Genomic DNA, 17239 nt, shown 5'->3' with positions numbered 1-17239 from the left:
TGTCCATCCTTGGAGATATTCACACCTGGACCACGCAAGGCACTAAGCAACCTGACCTAACTTTGAAGATAGCCCTGTTTTGAGTGGGTAAAGGACAAGATGATCTCCAGTGATTCCTTCTAATTAAAATTATTTCATGATTCCATAATTCTAACTAAATCTTGAGGGAAAATAGGAAGAGGAAGCACACACAAGAATCTAAGAGAAAGATGGTCTTCTGGCAGGAACAAAAAGGAATACAACAAAACAAACCAGAGCTGTGCACAATTAGTCTGCTTTTCATCTTGCTTGCACTGAAGTAATTCAGGATGAAGTCAGATGGATGTTAAAATCAGTAGAGAACCAAGAAGAGAATCAACACCAACATGCCTGTGGTTAGTCTAGGCTTGCTTCATTTGTCTGGACTCAAGTCTTGGTTACTAATGTGTGTGTTGTCTTCAGAATATCTTCAGTCGGAATATTCCAAAGTAGCATCTGTTTTATTTCCTGCAGATTGAGATTAGGAGCACGATGCAGGCAGTACCCCCTCCTCAGAGCTTGAGCTGAACAATGACCCAGGTGCTGCAGCCAGATGTGTGCTGTGGAGTAACCCTGTGGGGGGCCGGAGAGGAGTAGGAACAGACCAGAGGTACCCCTGCGCCCTTCATTGCAAGCAGCAGTTCCAGCTCCCTCCTCCCCTGAACATTTACGAATATAGTTTGCATTCCAGTGTGTGAAGACACGAAATGTCCAAATCAAACCCGGAGCTGTGACAAGTCTATGCTGTTGTGGGACATCTTCTCAAATCCCGGTGATCACCTATATAGGTTTTGTAGTACTACTAAAAATCAAGGCAAAAGCAGAGAAACAGAAATGTAAATGTAAACTCCATCCCGGTTTTTGAGAAGGGACTTCCCAAATTCTACAAAAGTGAATGTATTAGTGATCCTAATTCACACTCCTCAACCTCACAAACAATTTATGTTTGCCCAATTTGAGATGTCACTACCCTTTACTACACAGAACGACTAAAGATGATTGATCCTTGATTCAGAAGTACAAGTAGTTAAAAAATCCCTAGAATCTTATGAAGAAAATGGCTCTGTGTTCCAGTTTATTTTACTACTACTATTGGTTTATTTAGGAGACACATCATCACTGGATAAACAAGCATTGATAATACCAGCATCTGCTTAATAAATATTATATTATAAAGTATTGTTCTTCCACTATCCTCTTAAATAGAACAAGTTCCTGAAATTGAAAGTCCAGTAACAAAGGGCACAAATAGAACAAGAAATTTGGCAGCAAAATATTTCTGCTTAAACAATAGAGCTGCAAGAGCAACACCCTGTTGTACAGCTCAGTAGAAGGGTACTGACAAATACTGAAACATAAAATGCCCAATTACTAAATTGCTTTAATATGATAAAGTTCCCCAAAATCCAAGCTATTAAACCAAAAGCCAATACAGGAGCTTGAAAATTAGAGTAAACTGCAATATATCGCTCACGGGTGGCCTTAATGCTGAATCTGGGACGAATTACATTAAAAAAATCACAGGAAATTTTCAACACAAAAAAGAAATTTGAAAGGCAAGCACAATGACTGCCATAATGGAGAATTTAGCAATTCCAAACACAACATAAAAATGCTGTGTGCTTGAAGGCTGTGCTAAATTTTCCTTTAAGAGTGTTTTACGGGATTATAGCAGAAACGAAAATATCCTGACAATTTGAGAGAAAAATGAGTGACGACTTAGACCAATTGATAAAGCTGGAAGGAACAGACAAGCTTCCAGGCATGCAGGTGCCTCTTTGGATCTGAAATAGAAACAGCAAACTTCAAAGCTAAATCCAGGTTAAGAATGATTGTGCTGAGTTAGGACATCTGCTTTGCTTCAAATGTTTATTAATTTATTTTTTAAAGGCTGTAAATGATGACCTGGGAAATAAATTTATAATAATATAGCCCTGTAAATGGATTATTATTTCTAAAGCAGGCTTGCAATTAGAAAGGGATCTAAGCAGTAAAACTTACCACAGCAAATCTGCACAAAATCACATTGACTTTCCATGAGATTTACAAGCCTGTTTGCTTACATTGCTTTAGAAAATATTAATTGGATTCCTAATTCACTTAGATGCTTCAGAAGATTTTACTTTCGCTGAAAAAGGCAATAAACAAGTCAGGGCACTGCCAAAGAGTGGATACACGTGGGTCCTTGTTGCTTACGCAAACTCAACTGCGGCTGCAGAGCTAGCTATGCTGGGGACTGGTGTATTTGCCTGAACAGACCTGGTAACAAGCTCAAAGCTTAAGATCTGACACAAGCACAGACAACAGACCACGCCAGGCAACACTAAGCAATGCTCTGAGGTGGCTCGGCTGTTATACACCTCTTAGGCTAGTCCTAGTAATGATGTAAATATTGCTTTCTAAGTTTGTCATTTGTATTTATTGAAACTTTTCACTGGAGAGGGTAGGGAAGGTGAAGCAGAGAAGTAATTTTCTGTTATTGGCCATTCATGAATTTTTAAGCTGTTACTTTTTCAATCATCTACAACAGTTTCCTTGTTTTTAGAACGAGTGCATGATATCATATCCTGAGCCCTTCCCTTTTCTTGCAGCTTTCTGAGGCACTAGGAGGAGTCCAGCTACAGTCATCGTGTGAATTGGGCTGTAATACTGTAGTGGAGCTGCTTCTGCCATCGTCCGCCTGCTTGCCTTATTCATACTCCTTAAGAAATTGCTGGTCTAGGACGAACGACCCTTTAAGCACAGTGAGTATCAGCTAAGAAAGCAAACAATCTATCTAGCTTGTAAAGTTGCATCGGAGAAAGATCACTTCTGTATGTATTTACATGTGTGTGCAGCTAGGGACACAAATACAAGCGAAAGGAGAACTCGCTGTCATTTTCCATCACTTAAGTGAGAAGAGAAAGGAGATTCCTGGCCCAGCTGGAGTGAGAAAAGGGATAGCAGCAATGCGGGAGGCTTTCAGGGTGCAGAGACTGGATTAAAGATGTGGGCTAGAGGTAGGAAAGGGCCAAGGTAGATGTACTCTGCAAGGGAGCATACCCGTTCCCTGTGGACAGACAGGAAAAAACAGCTGCTAAAATGTATACCCAAGCAGCTTGTGTGAGCACACCGCATTGTATTAACGCTGGATGACAAGCACCTCGTGTTTATTCTTAATCTTGCTTGACTTAATGAATGCAGTAGTACTAGTTAGTAATAAGCAAAATAAAAGGAGAATAAAAGAGCTAGTTTTCTGCACTAATCTCCACTCATCCTTAAAGCATACAGGCCAAGTAAACAGTGAGTCATTGATTCTTTTTAGTACTACATAACCCGTGTTGTTGTTGTTGTTACTTCTGCACTTCTCCATCTTGGTCTTTAGCTCTGAAACGCAGAGCTAAAGGCCTGCTGTTCCTGGTGGAGGGCCTAAGGTTTTGTCTAGATGTCTCTGCAATGCTAATTTAGTAGAAACTTGCTAAATATATCAGTAATATGTTTATAGTTATATTTATAGTGTATGAATAACTTAGTATGATCCAGAATTTGCAGTGTAAAAAATGTCACAATGAAAGTAAATAATCAGCTTGCATTTATATCTACCAAATGATATCATCGAAGTTATTTATTAACCTAGAAAATTGCTTTTAAAAGGATAGAAAATCTGAATTTTCCTGTGCACATTGCCCTGGTAGAGTACCAAACACCAACTTCATTCCAAAGTTGTAAAATAGTTATGACCATGTTTTACATAAAGGCCTCACTCTGTTTTGAATGGAATCAACAGAAAGCAGTAGTGACATTTTTGTGAATATTTAAGATAAGAATAACTGGCTTCAGAAAAGTGCAAATAAGTTGTGTCCTTTCCCCAAACAGTCTTTGGTGACACAGGCAACTGTACAGGAAACATAACCTTTGAGTATGTCATTGATCACAGTACTTTATCCTTTTTTTCTTTGCTCACTGTGGTTTTGATCAGCTCATTCATAGGGTCACAGCAACACATTAGTAAAAATCTTTGGGTTTTGTTGTTTGCCAAACTGCATGGTGAGGTAAACACTCTAAAAGTTGCTGGACCCTCTTCTGTTGCTGACGTAGTTAATTTTATGACAGAACAAACCTGCCATTTTCTACAACATAGTTATGATAGGAGTAGAAGGATGCTAAAGACATGCTCATGTGCTGCTCGGTCTAGCCTCAGTAGCGTCGAGATTGCTGTACTAAAGGCGACCATTAGTCCACCTATTCCGGGGTTCTGCCTCCGACAGAGACCTGTACTAGGTGCTTCTGATACGGTTGTAAGTCAGTCCAGAGTGATCAGCTGTCAAATAGGCTTCCAGGAGATTTTTTTAAATGCCTATCAGCTACTAGTTGACTTGTACTGTGCAACATGAGGATTTTTTAACTCTTTCATTTCATAAAATATCACAGTGGATATTCACATTTCCATATAAATGTTTGTTTCTTGAATTCACTAAGATCTTCGTTCCAACCATGTCGTGTGGCAATGTGTTCAGTAAAAAATGTGGGTTTTTAAAGAAACATTATTATTTCCTTTCTTCAGATTTAAATCTGCTGCCTTTCACTTCCATTAGACGTAAATTTGCTTATACATCATAGGAGAGAAAAACTCAGCTTCATCTTTTAATTGTGCACTCTACTGAAGAACAACAATGTATTTTTATTCTTAGTTATAGTTTGGTCTGTCTAGTTTGTGGCTATGCTTTTTTTCAATTTATAAATTCTTTTCAAGGCCTTCACCCACAGTTTTTCCTGTAGTTAATTATTTTGTTGTCATGCTTAAAAAATTCAAAGATGAAAGAGACATGAGTTTCCTTTTTAGAAACCACCCAGCTCTGCTCTTGTATCCTGTTTATATATGTCTTTAACAATAAATTTTCCACCACCTTACATCCAAGAAATGTTAGGTGTGCAGCAAATGTTTAATTAATTAATCTCACAAAGAACTTGTGAGGTAGGTTCCCTCATTTTACAGGTGAGGCAGAGAGTGAGACAGTTAAATTAAGTGACTTGCTTAACATCACACAGTGAGTCAGTGCTAACGCTGAAAATAGAGTTTATGTCTTCTGGTTCCTTGCCCTGTATTTTAATCATCAAACCAGACTTAACTCTGAAGTTGAATGAACTCCTTAAATGATTAAAATAATTGTTCTCAATTTCATGTTGGAGTATTATGTTTTAATCACCTAAGCAGCTGAAATACTTGCAAAAGTTTCCCTTGCTTAGGATTTTTTTAGTCTGTCTTGTTCAGATATTGCTTCAGATATCAGCTGAATATGTTTTGTTTACAGTAATCCTGAACTCTAAAAATACACTCAAGCATATCTCTGCAAAAAAAAATAAGGAACATACTTAAAACTCACAGCAATCTCTTTGCTGTTGTCATGGTTTAACCCCAGCCAGCATATATAATACACAGATATCATTCCCTTAGTCTATGAACCACCCTTGTAAGATGTCCATAAAATGTTCACAAATGTCCACAGAATGTCCACTGAGTTCATTTAGTCCATGACTTTGGGCTCCATCTGTTATGGTGGTCACTCAGGACAGAAGAGGTGGTGTGTTGCGTGGAGTTACTGGGCACCAAAGCCAGCACAGGTTGGGTCGCTGCTGCACTTGCACCGCTTCTTGTAAGGCTTGTCCTCCACTGGTTCAGGTGGTTCCTGATATAGTAATTCCTATAACATGCAACTCAAATCCTGGGTAACAATTTAAAGATATTTCTGTTGCAATCTCCACCCCTGGTTCCTTTGGACCAGACCACAGGGTTTAACATTGCAATGAACTCCTCCCCTTGCCCCTGCTCCGGCTTGGACTTATCCATAGACAGAGTCCCTTAGGGGTGTACCTGCTCCAAGTGGAGCCTTATCTATAAGCCACAGTCTCTTCAGAAGTAAACCGGCTCCAACATGGCCTTACCCATGGCTGCAGTTCCTCCAGGGGTGTACCTGCTCTGTCACGGGCTTATCCATGGCCACACGCTTTGAGGTGCTCCAGCATAACTTCATGCACAGCCAGTGATGCTTCAAGGTGTACCTGCTGCAGCATGGACTTATCCACAGCCACAGATGCTTCTAGATGTACCTACTCCAGCATTGACTTACCCTTGGGCCACAATCCCTTCAGAGGTACACCTGCTGCGGCACAGACATAACCACAGCCACAGACGCTTTGAGATGTACCTGCTCTGGTGTGGACTTATTCATGGCCACAGACACTTCAGGATGTCCTGCTCCCACATGGACTCATCCACAGGTCACAGTCCCTTCCACTCGAGTTCACACTGGAGTTCCAGCCTGTCCAGTTCAGCAGCACAGAAACAGCAGCGTTGCCCTGGCCATCTCCCAGCCCAGGTGCATGGCCATTGCTGTTATCAAAATGTTCCCAGGCACAGCACAGTAAGGTTTAAGCAGTACAGCAAGCAGCGAAAGCAAAAAGCAGCCACTAACGAGCACTAGACTCTAATATACAGTAAGGAAAGCAAGCCCCATGGCAAGCACAGGAGCCTGCCAATTAATAGCTAAACAGCAATAACAGCTATAAATTCAATCATCTAGCACATTCCAATCAAACCTGTTGTTATCTGGAACCCTTTGAGCCCCACATTGGACGCCAAAAAAGACTGTCGTGGATTAACCCCAGCCGGCAACTAAGCCACTTGCTCACTCCCCTTGCTCACTGGGATGGGGGAGAGAATCAGAAGAGTAAAAGTGAGAAAACCCATGGGTTGAAATAAAGACAGTTTAATAGGTAAAGCAAAAGCCGCGCACGCAAGCAAAGCGAAACAAGGAATTCATTCACCACTCCCATCGGCAGGCAGGTGTTCAGCATCTCCAGGAAAGCAGGGCTCCATCACGCGTAACGGTTACTTGGGAAGACAAACACCATCACCCCAAACGTCCCCCCCTTCCTCCTTCTTCCCCCAGCTTTATATGCTGAGCATGACGTCATATGGTATGGAATATCCCTTTGGTCAGTTGGGGTCAGCTGTCCCGGCTGTGTCCCCTCCCAACTCCTTGTGCGCCCCCAGCCTGCTCGCTGGACCTTGGCAGTGCAGAAAAGGCCTTGGCTCTGTGTGAGCCCTGCTCAGCGGTAACTAAAACATCCCTGTGTTATCAACGCTGTTTTCAGCACAAATCCAAAACACAGCCCCATACCAGCTACTGTGAAGAAAATTAACTCTGTCCCAGCCAAAACCAGCACAGCTGTCAATGTAGCAATGCTTTTCTTCATACTCCCAACAGCAGTTCCACTTAATAATAGCCATAGCTTTAATTAATGGAGCACAGTTATTGCCCCACAGAAAGCAAAAGATAGACTGCTGGTTACACTGTCATGACTAGATGAAAATGTAGCCTGAAGCACAAAAGAGCAATTGCATCTTGAGAAATATCTGCTTAGAAGTGCAGTTCTGAACTATATGCTATGTCATCTCTGAATAGACTGGTACATAAAGAGGTGCAATCTCTGAAAACGTGTTTAAATGAATAGTAGCTGTGTTCAGGCTAATGGTATGCTCCAGCAGTTTTATAGCTTTATTGAATACAGTCCACATATTTGTTTATGCTGATAGGACATATATAAATTTTTCCAATCTTCACTATCTTACCTGTTTGATAGTGTTCTTCAGTATAGAAAAGAATAAATGGCCCAGAAAATATATATACGTAGGCATAAGACAGAAGGAGGCTCAGGAGAGGGAATGAAGAAATAATATTACTGTGGCTTGCTCCCTATTAAACCTGGGTATAGACACAGTTGTCTGTTTACACAGCCTTATACGATGCATTGTATCATATAGTATTTTTAGTGTGTGTGAGAAAAGCAGCATAAGGCTGTGGTCAGCTCCAAGATTTTTATAAAGACTTTTATATAATGAATAGGGCATTGCTGTGTAAGCAGCCTTCCAACTTAATTGCAATTTAACAACAAAATACCTTAAAAATTCAACTGCTTCATTGCTGAATGCAAATAAAGCTCCTAGGTGGTAAAATCAGTCAGTAAGCATTGGCATGCTGTATTTGTGGAAACAATTCAAAAGTAATTTAACATGTTGTAAAGAAGAAGAGAATCACATTTTGCCTACTGAATTGGGGGCTAGACAGAAGGTTCCAGGTAACAAGCCAAGGAAAGATATTCCAAGAAGGCCATTCTGTTTCCTCTCTGGGGCCAATACTTCTAATTTACCATGTTGTTTTCCTTTTGGGTTTATCTTCTCTTTAAAGTATTAACTATGAGCATATTTTACACTCTGCCACTAGGGCTCTGTTATCAGTGATCAACTGCCCAATATTGGTCCGAGTACTGCTCCAACTTCGCTATCAGTTTCTGTTAGAGTCTAAGGTGTTTTTCTCACAGACTTCAGAAAATGGCTTGATGCTGAGCGATGAGCAGTTTGCAAGACAGCACTGTGTCTGCGCCCATCTATCAGGACTTAGAGATGCTGCCTTTCAAAGGGGTTTTTGAAAACCAGGCAGGAGTTGCCCAGTACAAAGTGGACAAAAACGACACTTCTGTGACTTTCATAGACTTTGAAACCAAACCCAAGAGAGCAGTGCAAATAATTGAAAATATTTCTGTGGCTCTTCATTCATGTCTCCTTTTATCCATAGTTCCTATTATTAACCCATCAAATGTAATGGTAATAATGTTTGAGAAGCTGAAAATTTTAATCAAACATTAGATAATATTTGTGAAAAACAGGGTTTGAAATTATAATGTGCCTAGGTGTTCTCTTCCAGATTGGGAATAGAAAGAAGACTTCATGATCTGTATGTCTGATCAAAATTAACCAAACCAGTAGAAACAAAATACATGCACATATAGTTCATGGGCAGAGAATCCTTTTCGGCAACATTCAGCTAATAGGTATGAAGAATGAGTCAGCTTGAGAAAATCAGAAATTATTTGGGATAATCTGAACGAGAATGGAGGATGCATAATACAGTATTGCATTTGAGAAGAGCTCTGACAAAATATAGGCCTTGAATTTTGGAGGTAGAGTGAGTTATACTTGCTTCATCTATTACTGAGGAGAATAGAAAACAAGCCAGCCTTTATGATTAAGTAGGCATCATGCTATTTTACATAATTAACCTCATTTAAGATCCTACTTTCAGCAAAAACCTCAATGTGTCCTGCCTACCTTCGTAATCTATTACTAGTCACTGCTCTTCAATAGGTCTATCGCAGCCTTGTTGTGTTGATTCAGCACAGAAAGAAAATGTTTTAGGAATGTCAGTTCTTCAAGCAGTGGGGATTATAGGCATGGTAACAGTACACGTTTGTGAAAGGTATAGGCTGTCTGCCTTCATTCCCCATACAACAGTGAGAGGGAAACAGAGGTACAGCCATAGTGGTACTCTGAAGAGTTAATATAATGAATATATTATTATGTAGATTTGATTCACAGAACTGAGAAAGCATTTGTGATAATATGATGCTTATACGTTAGAGCCAGAAAATTAAACAGAGAAGAAAGTGAAAAGAAATGCATAATGAGGGAGTTGGCCAGTTTAGTCCCATTATGCAAGCACAGTGAGAGGTACTAAGGTAAGGAATGCCACAAGTAACAAAAAAATCCAGTATCAGTTATCTTAAATTATATTAATTATAAAAGGTGAAGTTAGCAATGCAGGCAAAGTACGTTTTTTCCAACATTCCTTATTATGTGTTAATCGTGGCACTGTAAAGATCCAAAAATCTTGGATCATGCAACTTGCAAAATACCACTAGAATGTTTCTTGCTAGAACTAGGTACAGCGAGGCAAGTACAAGCTGAAACTGTAAATATGGGGAAGGACTTCTCTGTTCAATAAAACAAGGAGTTTCTGCTGAAACTAGTTTTGCTTGAGGAACTAATTCGTGGTTCCAAGTGTCTTTCAGTGCTGACAGCTGAAGAAGGTAGCTCTGGGCCAGATTGTAATGTTCGCTCCTTGCTCTAATGGGCGGATGTGTTTAATTAACCTTTGTTTCTGCAGAAGCAGACATTCTGGCAAGCTGCAGGAATGCTAAAGGAGGGAAATCTAAACAGCAGTGAACCTAGGCACGTTCTATATATCTAGTACTAGGTAAAGAATGTTAATGTAGACAAATACTGTTTCCTAGGAGATAGGTTTGTACAAGCAACTTCTGTAAAAGAAACTACATGGTTCCCCCTGTAGCACCATTAATTTCACAAGACCCAGCTATGGTTCCATGCCCTTGGGACTCTTGTCTCTCATGCCTGGTTAAAGACTTGGCACAATTCTTCAACCAGGGGTCACAAAAGCACGTATTCAAGGTGGAAATATTCTGCTTAGTATCTCTTCCTAAGAGCTAAACCTGACAGCCTTGCTGCCTGTTCCATGTCCAGCAGTGACTTCTCCAGATACCATAGCTTGGACAGACCCTTCCCAGAGCTTCCTGTAAAGTGCAGATCTTCAGGTTTATAACTAATTCTTCGGAAGGCATATGGCAAGTCTAATGCAACGCAGATATCCTTTGCATGAAGTTGCTGAAGGCATTGTTTTACGTTTGAAAAACTAAAGCACTGTAGATTACAATTCATACAAATACAGCAAACTCCCTGGCCACAATGTCCCTTGGCCCTAATCTTTCTAAAAAAAATCACCAACTTTGCATGAGTGTTTTGAAAGCATGCAAATTAGAGCTTATCTTCTCTGACCTTCATCAGCTCCACTGCCACAATAACAGCATTGTTTCCTATCTCCTCCCCTTAGTAAGCAGCACCCTCCATTCCTCCCACTTCCCTTCCGGCCCAAACCTTTCCATCTGAGAGACTTTTTAAAGCTCTGCTTTGTCATCTAGTTTTGCTGCTACTGTGATCTAAATATCAACCTCCTTCAGCACTGGTTGTCTCAGTCTCAGTCAGCCAAGACCCTGTTTTTACTCAAAAGGTGCCTTTTAAACTTGAGTGATGGACATTCCTTCTACTCTCATAGTCTTACAAACAAAATGTATTCCCAACTCACAGAAACATTTAGGTTACAGCATTTTTCTTACTAAAACTACACTGTAGCAACACAGTATCAATCACAATCATAAACAGTATTTTTCCCACCTCAGGACTGTGATGCAGAACTCTTCCCTTCATAATACTGTACAACCATCTCCACATTGCCACAGTATGTGGGAACTAGAGTTAAGGCTGCAGTTAAGTTACTAAATTCCTAATCCCATGCTTTGTCCACTGGGTTTCTGTTCCAGAATGGAGAGTAACCAAGGAAATGAGGTAACCAAGGAAAAATAAAACTGGCTATAGTTTCAGGATTATAAATTAAATGTAATTCTTCAGCTTGTTCATACTGGTCTCTGATTCTAGTAAGGACTGGTGACTCTAAAAGGCATAAGCTGTGTGTTAAGTTCTTGGGTGATGACAATTTCCTTTATAATGTTCCCCAGTGTCTGAGATTATAGAGACAGGATTGTGTAGGCCTGCTACGAGCAGAGAGTGTCCTATTGCAAAGAGAAGGTTTGCACAAGGACTGAGAATAGAATAAGAGTCTATGTCCAGATATAGACGGTGATTTCCAAAAGCTCTTAGCATTGGCCAAACTCACAGTGCAGTCAGTGGACGTAGTCAGACTGACACAGATTACTTTTGAAAATTCTTCACCAGCATGGTTCAACATGCAGCCCACTGGACAGATCTGATCTGCAGGATCTTCTGAACTACTTTTTCTATGGAAATTCCAAGGAGCAAGCTGTGGCCTCATCCCAAAGAGAAGGAACGGAGGGAGGATGCTTCTTGCCCATGCTTCTGAGAGGTGGACGAGAACAGCACCCTGATACAGATGAGTTGTTGCTGTGCTTCTGTCTGAATGAGCTGCTATCGATTGTCAATGGCCTGTACTTAAACTGGGATCTGACTCATGCAGCCTCTGGGGCTTGACTATCCTATTAGTACACTTAATGTTGCTGTAGGTATCACTCACTGAGAAGGAATGTATGACAATACATTTCTTTATATTTGTATTCTTTGTATTGTATATGTGTCTCTCTTCTTTGGCCATCTGCATGTGATGCATGACTCAATTTCCCTGCACAACTGCAGGAATTATGATTTTCTTGTAATTATGGAAATAATTTTGGTAAGTGTGAATTCTGTATGCATACAAGGATACAGGATCTATGGGTTAATCTTGCAGGCTTTTATTCAAGTGAATACATTCAGCAGGTTCTGGGTTCTATCTTCCTCCAGTACAGGAAGCATAGTGCTGATGGGGACTGAAAAGAAGTTGCTATCCTCGGAGTCGATAGCAAGGCTTTTTTGCTAGTGCTAACAGGCACCATTCTGAGCTAATACGAAGATTAAAAGCCAATGGAAATAATTACAATATCAGCTTAATTTCAACATAATCTAAGTATGAATTACCAAAACTGAGCACTCACACTTAAATACAAGTTGAAACAATTACTTTAGCTTCAGGGGGACTCTTTAAGTAATTGAGATGGATATAAATCTCAGCTGAAAATTCTGCTTGAGGAAAAGTGCTACTGGATGTGTCCATAGCTTGGTTTCAGCACATGCAGCCAGTTACAGTACGGGGAAAGCTACATGAACTTTCAGTCAAGGGGTACCTCTCCTGATTTTGATAGATGGCAGTTAATTACATTTTTCCTCTTTGGAAGAAATATACATGTCTTTCTTTTGTTAGCATGTCTGATAATGGCAGGGGATTTTTCTGAGGGTAGTCTTGGAACAAAACTGCAGCTCCAGGCACTCTGTAAGAAGCCAAATACAAGGGAAGGGTGGAGTGAAGTTGCTATTTGATAATAGGAATAGTCTACAAGAAAGTTTCCTTATCTCCTTCAGTACTTGTTTTTCAAAAAGTAACTGTGATGAAAAGGCAGGAGCTATTCTTCTCTGCTGTAAATTCTTTTCTGATAAGTCTTTTGGAAGAAATCACGATGCTATCTTCATTCAAATCCTTCCTGAGATGCATTTCTTCCATAAAGTGTTTCTATGCTAATCCACTAGGCGTTGCTATTTACATCTTTAAAAGAAACAAAATACTTAACCTGGACTGATTGTAGATTATGAATTACTAAGTGCATGCATGTCCCATAGAAAACCGTAGTCCATGGAAAGAATCTATTGCCTCCTGGCAGTAGTTCTTTATATTGTGTTTTTATTTCCTATTGTTGATTGTAATCTCTACAGGGAAGGGGCGTTTGTCTTTATGCACCTTTAAGGCATCATGTATGTCTGTAACTTTATGCAAATTAGTGAAGATCAAGAAGGAAACAAGAAGTAATTTTACAATACAAATTAGCTTTGCCTTGAATAGCAGTCAAATTCTACTCTGTCATCCCAATGTAAATCCAAGTTTGGTGCTGAAGTCACTGGAACAGAATGTGGTCATAGCTCTTGATACAAAGACGACTGAAGGGGAGAGGCGGCCAGTAATGCTGCATCTAATAGATTCATTCCCATTATCTTAGACTATGCAAACATTAAATAACCCTAGTTTTCTCTTCAGGACATGCTGACCCTATGCTGCCTTGTGCTATAGGCTGCTAATATAACTCAGAAACGCACATCTGCTATTTAACAATGTATAAAACAGCGGTTCCAAAACCAGGCACTATCATAACTGGTGAGGTCACAACAGTTTCAAACAAGGTCACAAGCTACATGAAATTCAATTTGATCACATATTTATGCTAGTATTTGGGGCTGCATTAAATTCTTGCTCTACAATAACAATTTTTTGCAGTGAAAAATTTGGGGAACTGCTGTGTTTTACTCTGTGAAAGTCTGGGTGGGGAGACTATTTCCTCTGAGTCATCTGTGGGAAAAGTCCATTATTGCAGGGGTGAAACATGCGAACATGACAGCTAGAATTGAAAAAATCCCTACAACTGTGAACATATTCAAATCTGTTGATACAGCATATTTCAAGCCCAAAGGTGTCAACACCATTGCTTTCCAAAATTGTAATTAATCTGTATGTCCAAAATATTAAGTTGCCATAATAATTATAACGAAGTCAATTATAGATCAGTCCTTCATAACCAAAATACACTCACCACTAGGTGAAACATGGCAGTTACTTATGCATGATATACAACAGATGAGAAGAAAGAAGTAAGATTATTACATCCATCAGAAATGACTGGACCCCCTTTTTTTAGCAGTGTATGCACATCTGTGCTGTAATCTGGCAAGGAAGCCCTGCCAGTAAAGGCACGGGATGTTGTAGAGGCAGCAAGCTGGGAGCCGGGAAGGAAGGCAGTATTTCCTGATACTCATTGGCAAGCTCAGAGGAAGAAGAGCATCCTGCCTAGTCATGCTAAATCAGCTAGAGAGTCCCTATTAACACAGCAAATCCCTTACCCATCCTTGTTTAAGCAGAAGGATATTCAGATTTGGTTAGGAAAGAGAAGCCATGATTTTGTGCATAGGTGTGCAAAGCACCCATTGAACTTCACTCTCCTGTACTGTGACTTCCTAATTTGCTCAAGGGAGCTGTAAAATTAAGAACCTGAGGACTTACCTGTCTTTGTTTTGTCTCCCTTTATCAAGCACACTTGGTCAGCTTTCACCTTTTTATGCTATGCCTCAACTTAAATATTTATGCCATGTCCCATTAAAATTCTCAGCTGAGAACTTTCATCCTTTCAGCTGCACAACTACTGCATACCATTTGTTAATTTGTGAATTTCAAATATATTTAGCGTGACTAAATAGCAGAGTTTGAAAAACAATGGCTTGTCTTTATACACAGACCTGCCATCTCCCCTAAGCCAAGGCAATTCGATTCTGACCTGGAAAGGGACATCAGAGTTCAGTCTCTCGTGCCCTAGTAGTCCTTCGCTTCTTGTCTAGAAGTTGCCAGTTCCACAGGCAGTTTTTGTAATATTAATATTTTCAAGAACCAACCAGTGTTAACCACAAATAGCAGCTTAAATGACAGATTTAAAGCTGTCATCGTCATGGGGTGACTCCACACACAAGTTATTATCAGCAACATTAAATTGCAAAAACACTTGTAAAACCTTTGTTAAATAATATAAATTGAAATTGGTATATGCTCAAACCAATGTAAATAACAAGTCACACAGACCAGAGTACATAAAAATAAACAGAAAAAAAACCAACAAAAACCTTAGAAAGGAAAAACCTACAGGGAAGAATGTTGATGTTAGGAGAAATTCTCAGGCTATGTTTCATTACTATTACTGTTACCGTTTATCAAGGACTTTCAAGCCAGTTCTGATACTTCTCCCCTTTGTGTTTATAACTCCGACTGTTACATTCTTAACTCTCATGTTCTTAGCTAAACTTTCCCTCTTAAAACTTAGTCCACATTATTTCTGGTCAGATTTGAATCAGCAAAGCAGAACATTTCCTGTCCTTGGGGGGATGAATCTACACTGGATCTTAGGAGCCTGTGTCAGCACTAACAGGATGCAGACCAGGAAGCCACACGTTTTATTAACAGGAAGTAGAACAGGAGAGGCAAAGTTTTGGCAGAATTAGAATGAGATGTTTGTACATGGAACAGAATAAGAACTAAAACATTTTTTATATAACTAAAATAAGGTTGCCAGCAAACTAGTTTGTTAGATTTGGAAATCATCAGGAGTTTATGAGAAAAAGCTTAAGCTCAAAACCTAGGATTTGAATGAAAGTTCTAGCTGCCTAACTAACTGGAGCCGTGTCTCTGGCATGCTGAAAAAGGCTCCGTCAGTGAATCGAGAGTACCAATGAGTTATGTCCTGGAGCAACAAGCCATTGACACTCTACTGACAAATGAATAGTCGAAAGTTTGGAATCTTACAAAAATGGAGCTAGAATTAATAGTGATCAATAAGAATAAAAATCGACTCAAATTTTCATGCTGGGACACAAAGCATGCTTCTCAGGGAGCTAACAATGCACATGGACCAAAATACAAATAGGAAGTAGTGGTGTGGATCTAAAATAAGACCAGGAGTAGCCACAAGTGTGGTGCCATCTCATGTATTGTAGCTCTGTCCGTGGTCAGCACTTCTTAATCTGGACTAGCATGTTGTCATACCTCTTCTAGCAGCAACTCAAGAGCCTCCCCACGATCCGAACCTGTGACAGAGCAAGCTTGGTTGTTAGAAATTTGCTAGATGAAGTAGGAATGTGCATCAAAAAAAGCTGCCAGACATTTTATTGGTCAGCTTTACAGGCTGGTCTTCCTGTTAATTATGTCTTTCTACTGAATGAAGTCTCTAACAGGTGAGCATGGTCTTCCCTTAGCTGGCTGGAAAAACATAAAAAACCTTATTTCTTCCATAGCCAAAAGGAACATATATTTAGCTTGAGGGAGATGGAAACCATCTTTTTTGAGAAATAAATTCCACAGCCCTTTTCGTTGCTGACTTATGACCTTGAGATCTGTAAAATCATGCAGTATCCTCCTTTATAACAGCTGCAGATTTGTTACAGCTAACGTGGTAAGGGGAGCAGCCCATTTATTATAAGCTTTTAAAAGGGAGGAGATGAAAGTTGCTGGTGAAACTGATGCTGTAGGTGTAGCAACCAAGGACAAAGCATGGCAATCACACCTACTTGTTTTTACACTTGAGGCTTTTGGGAACTGACAGGAAAGATTACTTTTGATTTACACCTATTTCTGAGAAGCAAGACCTGATAATTGTCAGGTAGTTCATGTGTGTCATGCAACAGCTATGTCAAAAGCCAACAGTTAAACTACAAGGCAGAATGAACTTGTGTGTGGAGTCACCTCATGAGGACAGCTTTAAACCAAGCTGGAAAATTCTGGGGTTGAGACAGTGTTTCCCATAGCCGTTGAATAAATCTAATTTTCTTTTAACTAGAATAAACTCACGTATCTGAGGTCTCTTAAGGCCCTCTGGAATCGTATTACAATGATTCCTATCTTTTAATGCAGATGATCAATTCTTCTAACACAGGTAAGAGTCCTAGGTGAACCTTTTCCTTCCATTTGCAAAATAGTGTCTCATCAGAGGTTTTGAATTTCTTTCATCCTCCAGTCTTTACCTGCTTCTACTTTTTAACTGCATTGTTTGCATGACAAGAACTAAGAAACATAACTTCCATGAAGATACATAGAACCTTAATGACAGAAAAGCTAGCTATGGCTTAGCATACTGAAAAATTTTGTAAGAATCACAGCTCTCTCTGGGCAAGGAATTCTAGAAAGAATTGTAAAGATGAGCTCAGTTTTAGCCAATTATTAAAGATGAGCCCCGAAGT

General features: G+C 39.8%; 1 protein-coding gene across 1 annotated transcript in view; it reads left to right on the top strand.

Annotated features, from left to right (window-relative positions):
• Positions 1–2651: 2651 nt before the first annotated feature.
• RALB (RAS like proto-oncogene B) overlaps positions 2652–17239 on the top strand; it is a 56493-nt gene continuing 41905 nt past the window's right edge. Inside the window, exon 1 of the mRNA XM_075152896.1 lies at positions 2652–2762. The gene's annotated coding sequence lies outside the window, so the exon portion shown is untranslated. The remainder of the gene's footprint in view (positions 2763–17239) is intronic.

The sequence above is a fragment of the Calonectris borealis genome, chromosome 6, assembly GCF_964195595.1.
Source record: "Calonectris borealis chromosome 6, bCalBor7.hap1.2, whole genome shotgun sequence".
NCBI lineage: Eukaryota > Metazoa > Chordata > Aves > Procellariiformes > Procellariidae > Calonectris > Calonectris borealis.
Note: the sequence above shows the minus strand (reverse complement) of the source record. Positions and strands in the feature narration are given on the sequence as shown.